The following is a 6,575-nucleotide window of genomic DNA, read 5'->3' on the forward strand; positions in this document are numbered from 1 at the left end:
CTTTGTTCATTTCCTGATATATCAAGTAATTGTTTCCTTTGTCCGGCAGGGTTTGGAGAAAATTCACCAGAAAAGCTCCGGGACTGCCGAAGGAGCTGCAATTTAGACACCAGAAAGTAAGTACTATAGTAGCATGTTCCGCGCATCTACTAGTCATTCAAGCGCTAGTTTCATCAATACCATTTGGCATTCTTGCTTATCAGTTTGATTGACCTCTATTTCTTGTAAAGTGGTTGTGGCAGGAACAAGGGAATGATTTCTGTGGATACTACGTTTGCGAGTCCATCCGCCACACGACCTGTGAGCGGGGCTACACTGACGAACAATATGAAGTACGTAAATAACAACATTCACAATTTTATTTTATTACCATCATTTGTGTTGAGTTTCATTCATTCATATATATATGTATTGACCCCCTTCTTTAAATTAGATGTTTCGGAAGCGGGATGAACTCCTAGCACCAGCTCACATGCGAGCAATTCAGGAGGAATTTGCAGCATTCTTTCTTGACCACGTGATCCCTGAAGACGGAGAATACTATGTGGACCCTGAGTCCGTATGATTATATTTGTAAGAGATAATTATTGTATATATGTAGCCGGTAGTGTCGGATAGATATACGAGAACTTGTTGTTCGACCAATCTCTCGGAGAAGGAGAGGTGGTCGATATCACTTCTCTCTGTATCCATATATGTTCATGACGATCTTCTGTTTCCTTCGTTTGCTTACTAGCTAGCTAGCGTGTCTAGTCCTCTCTATACGTATGTATAGTACGTAGCGAAGACCAAGCACGGACATAAGAGAGGACACTTCTCTCTATTAATTATAGCTAGCTAACACAATATATGAAACACCTAAATTAACCCCCCAAAACCCCCAAACCCCCCCCCCCTTAAAAAAAACAAGAACCCCAACCACAGAAATGCTGACGCGTGGATGCCTATTGCTCCCGGTTGGTGCCACCAACCGGGACCAAAGGGTCTCCTGCCTGGGCTCTGCGCATAGGCCACGTGGAGGCCCATCTGTCCCGGTTCTGGATTGAACCGGGACTAAAGGGACAGGGCATTAGTACCGACCCTTTAGTCCCGGTTCCAGAACCGGGACAACAGGCCCTTACAAACCGGGACAACAGGCCCTTTTTCTACCAGTGATGAAGGAGGTCGTCGAAAAAACAGGGATGTTCTATGAAGAAGGAAAAATGTCGTGGGAAGACGTCCGAACACGCGTAGCCGGTCAGCATCTCGACCAAAAGCCTTTCACTAAACTCGGGTACTATCTCCTTGACTTGGATGGATGGCACGACATGTTGGAGTGACTTTCAAAATATGACAATGTGTCCATTTAGTTCATTCTTTCTGTATGACGGAACTTTGAGTTATGCACGACGAAACATTATTTGTGATGTAATTAAACCGTCCTCCTCGACTAGCGAAGATCACTCTAGTTAGGGCATTTTGCGTACGCTGAACTTTGTTATTTATGCTTATGATATGTTGCTTCTATTTTTGCCAAGTCTGTCTCTTTCTGTTGCTCAACTATATATTTTGCATATCATCGACTCATGTGATGATGCAGGTGCATAGATCATCGATGGCGAAGAAGTGCTACGCCAGGAGTATACGACGAGTGGCCGGAGTGTCAGGCCCAAGTGTACCGGTTTCCGGTTTCCGAGCAACAGCCAGTAGTTAGTTTAGGTTCACGCTAATGTGAGAGAGGGATACAAACTCATGTACTGCATAGTTCCGCTCTCACTCATAGTGATAGCTCTTCTCGCGTATATCATTGTTTAGATGGATGACGATGTAGTTGCAAGTAATCGAGACTTGTATCGCTATTTTCGAGATGATGACGAGAGACCACTTTGTGATGGATGATGATTATGATGATGACATAATTTGATGAGACTATTTGTATGTATATGCTATGATTACATTTGTATGTTTATGATACGCTAAATATTATTGTATAAAGCCTGTTCAAATACAAAAGAAATATGCAGAAAAACAGAAACTAATAAAACTAGCAGTAAAATTATTAATTAACAGGGGACGCACATGTCATACACTAATGTTAATTTAAGAGTTTTAATTTCTTAAATGGTTAATTAGGGAATGTGGGTCCCGGTGTCAGTGGGTTAGTGGGGGTTCATTAGCCGGGGGTTAGGCCATTTAGGCCGGCGGTTTAACGTGAGAAGTGGTGGAGCCAATCGGGAGCTTCGGCGCTGGCGGAGCAGCGGGAAGAGGCGGCGGCCGCAGCGCAGTAGTAACGTAGCAGTAGAGCGGTGGCGAGGCACGGCGGCGAGCAGCGGGACAGGGGAAGTCGGCGCCCCCGAAAGAGGGCGCGGGGGAGCATCGGGACCGCGGCGAGCGCAGGAAGGTAGGGCGGAAAAGGGGATCATGGCGTGGGCGCGGGTAGGGTCGTGCGCGGAGCGGGGGCTGGTGCGGTGGTGGGCGTGCGCACGGCGAGGGGCACGGCGGGCGGCGCGGTGAACATGGTGGGAAGAGGAGGGAAACGGGGGCGTCTCACAGCGTTGCCGAGAAGGGGCTCGGCCTGGATTGAGGACGTGAGTAGGGGAGGGATACGAGGAGGCGACACAAGGTTCGGCGACGGTGACGTCTTCAGGCGGTGGTGGTGGCGCACGGTGATGGCGCCGGTGAAGGGGGGCTTCGAGCTCATTGCTCGTTCAGGATCCAGATCGGGTCAGGGAAGAGGAGCGAGAGGGGAGGCGAGCCGGAGACGGGCGACGGGGAGGAGGCCTGGTGACGTCGGCGGGCAATCCGGTGACGGCAACGGGGTCGATGGGGGCAATACCCTCCCCGATCCAGATGGGATCAAGAGGTGGGGAGGCTGGCGAGGGGGTGCGGGGGAAGTGGGGCGATCGGGCTTGGGTTCGATGGGGAGTGGGGGGGGGGGGGTTAAGGGGGGGGGGGGGGGGGGGGGGGGGGGTTAAGGGGGGGCGGCGGGGCCAGCCTAGCTAGCCTAGTGGCCAGCTAGGCCGAGGCCCAGCGAGGGGTTGCCCCCTTTTGCTTTTATTTGTTTTGTCTTTGCTTTTCCGTTTTATCCTATTTTTCAATTTACTCTAATTTTGTAAATTATATAATTAGCATCTAAATTAGTTCTACTAAATATACCACTGCCACCAAAAGTTTGGTACCCAAATAATTTAGTTAGAAGATTTTTACTATTTTAAAAGCATTTAAATAATAGTTTAAGCCACTGTTTTTTTTCATTTTAGAGTATTTAAACATTTGATTAAAGTGTGGTGTCTCCACCATAATTACTTATGCATTATTTGTCACCTCTCAAAGATTTTAGTTTTAATGTTTGAAAACTTTTTATGTTTGCCTTTATTTTAAAATTTGAATTTGAAGGGGATTGAATCATTGTGAGGTTAACAACAGTAATCGTGGTGACGTGACATCATTAGCAGGGAATTGCTATAGCATAACTAACCGGGCGTTACAAAAGCTAACCCTCAAACCGCTCTCAACCATCCATCCGGACATGGTTTTCCATCCAATATAGTCCTATATTCCCTAGGCCGGTATGGATGTGCATTTTTCCTGTAAACCAAAAACAAACTATGGGGCTTTGCGGGCGTCTGTACCGCTGCCACGGTCACTTCTTAGTCCCTTGGCCCACCAGAAATACCTCTCCTGCGCCCGCACCCCTTCACATGAGAAGCAATTAGCTTGCACTGCTCCAGAGCACTGGTACCTCATTCTTGCCGATTTGGAGTGGCCACGGTGAATATACTGATGTTGAGGAGAAGTACCGGCCACTAAAATCAATGTAATTGATTGATGAATTGAATGCTTCTCCGGAAATAATTGATCAGGGGCAAGCCAAGGATGTGGATAGTCCTTACTACTTTAATAATACTCAATTTGAAAGTCCAAGAAAATACTTCAATTTAATTCAAATACCAGACTCATTTTGTTATCTTTAGACTAACTAGCCGGGTGGCCCGCCCAATGTGCGGACTAGAACTTTTATAGTTTTATCGTGAGTATGTATTAGTAGATTTGTCTATAGAAAAATGAAACAAAATGTGATCACTTTCACAAATAAATAAAGTGCACTTCAGAACTGCTGTTTTTGAATCCTATAGTAAAATTATTATTTTTTACTTGTCCTAGTAGCTTGGAAATGCAGATTTCATACATTTATTAGCACAGAAATAGACAAACTATGATGAACTTCCTAATCTCTACATGTTGTACAAAATGTTGGATAACTAAAGGGATGCAATCCGATGCAAGGTGTAGAAAGGAGAAGAAAAAGAGCTTTCACATTTCAACATATTTAAATGTAGCGTGAGCTAAATTTTGTCGCAAATTGTGAATAACAACCTGAATTTAACACATGTACACAACCACAATGCATCTTGGTATTACATAAGAATTAAGACCTATGAGAAAATAAACGTAGAACTATTAAAAGGATAACCAAAGAAGCTTTTCAGGTTTCAACGTATCTACAAACAGCTTTAGCTAATCTTTGTCAGATGATTGTATAAATAGTGTCAATAAGAAAATACAAAGAAATTCAGGAGGAAAAAAAATCAGGTTTAAAAACACCTGCTAGCTTTAGCTAAACCTTTAATGTAAAAGTGTAAAATCCATTAGTTCGACCCCAACTTGTTCTTGAGCTGTTAAGGACGTCCAATAATGATGAGTTTTTTTTGTAAATTAGCTCAACAACGTCAAACTTGAGGAGATTTACATCATCTATTAGATGGCACTGTTGGAAAAATGAGCAAATTACTACGAGATTTAATCCGAATAAATAGGAAATACATCATGACACCAATAGCAGAGATTAAACTAATCATGCGAACTAGCATAGTAGATGAACAGATCACATCTAGGGCACATACTAGAAACCTGAATTCTACCACGATCTCGAACAAGAAGGATAGAATAACATACGGTGCAGCGGGTGCAGCACCGCCGGCGTTGACATTGTCGCCCATGTTGTCGAGGATGAGGTTGCCGAGGTCAGAGAAGAAGTCGTCGTTCGCGAAGTCCTCGCTGCCAGCAGTCGCGCGAGTGCGCTCCCCAAAAATCTGATCGCCCCTCTCCCGTACAGGATCATGAGAGGTGGGGTTCCGGAGGCCTGTTGTCCCTTCTCCTGGTGCACGCCGAAAGGAGGGATGGAGAAGACTTGCTTGGCGGCGCAATGATCTGGAACGGTGGTGAGAAACCATACGAAGCGGCGGCGGCTAGGGTAGACGTCTGCCTGACTATATAGTGCGGGCCGGGTAGGTCGTGGGAGTAAACCCCACGTCCGAGTCGTCACGATCCAAAAGAATCGGAAACGGTTCAGTAATTAACGCGTCCATTAATTATTAATTAATGACTCATTAATTTTTCCGGGGTAGCAAAAAATAGACAACGTGCATAGCTCTGTCCTCGGCTTGGCTCAATCCCGAACCCACGGCGCGTCGTGACGAGGCGTGGCGTGGCGAGCGAGGAGGAGGAGCGCGTGTGTAGAAGAGCTCACCTTATAAAGAGGTGCTCTTTCTCAACTTCCGGGGTGGGACTAAACTTTAGTCTCACTCACTCCACTCACATGTGTGTATGAATGGGCCAAGAGAATTTCAGAATTTTAGTTGGGCTTTGGGCCAAAGGCCTACTAGCAAAATTCCAACAATCCCCCACAAAGTCTCATTGGCACATCTCATCGTTTAGTTCCAAAACATTGTTTATATACCGGGGCTTAGTGGAGACTGTGAAGTTGAACTTCCACTTAGAGATTTATGCTACACTAGATCACAACTTGAATAGTGGACTATGCCTTGAACTACAAATTTTCTGCGAGACTAGTTTCACATAAATTCTTGACCGATACTGGGCTGCCGTAAGGCTTCCCCGCGGGTGGAGTGTATACGTCATACTCCAGGGCCTTTTCATGAATTTATTAGAGAACACCCAATTCTCACAGACTGCGATGTTAACAGTCAAATTCATATAGGTGTGTTCCTCAGAAGATGTTCTGCAGGACAACATCTCTGCTTACCCGAATAAGCCACTTGGAACACATTAAGATAAGTATCAACCTGCCATGCAGATTAGGAGAGTATTGCATCTTCATGGAGTGGGATAGGTAATATAGGGATACTCTCCTCCCAGGTGACCAACAGCTTGTCTCCCACTTCTACTTCACGGGATATCCGATCACATAGAGTGGGTTACCACTATGGACAACTCATGCGGTGGGTCTCAGACCCATCTCCATCGATGCATTATCTATCACATTACGTGATAGACCCTTTGTGAAGGGATCTGCCAATTTTTTTGACGTTTGGATATAATCCAACGTAATAACTCCGGAGTTTCTCAATTTTCTGACAGATTTCAGTCTCCTCTTCACATGCCTTGAGGACTTCATATTGTCCTTAGAACTGTTTATCTTGACGATCACAGTTTGATTATCACAGTTCATCGGGATAGGGGGTATTGGTTTTTCAACCATAGGTAAGTCCATCAAGAGCTCACAAAGCCACTCTGCTTCAACAGTGGCAGTTTCTAATGATGTGAGTTCTGCTTCCATAGTTGACCTCGTTAAG

This window comes from Triticum urartu, chromosome 6 (assembly GCF_003073215.2).
Source record: "Triticum urartu cultivar G1812 chromosome 6, Tu2.1, whole genome shotgun sequence".
Taxonomy (NCBI): Eukaryota; Viridiplantae; Streptophyta; class Magnoliopsida; order Poales; family Poaceae; genus Triticum; species Triticum urartu.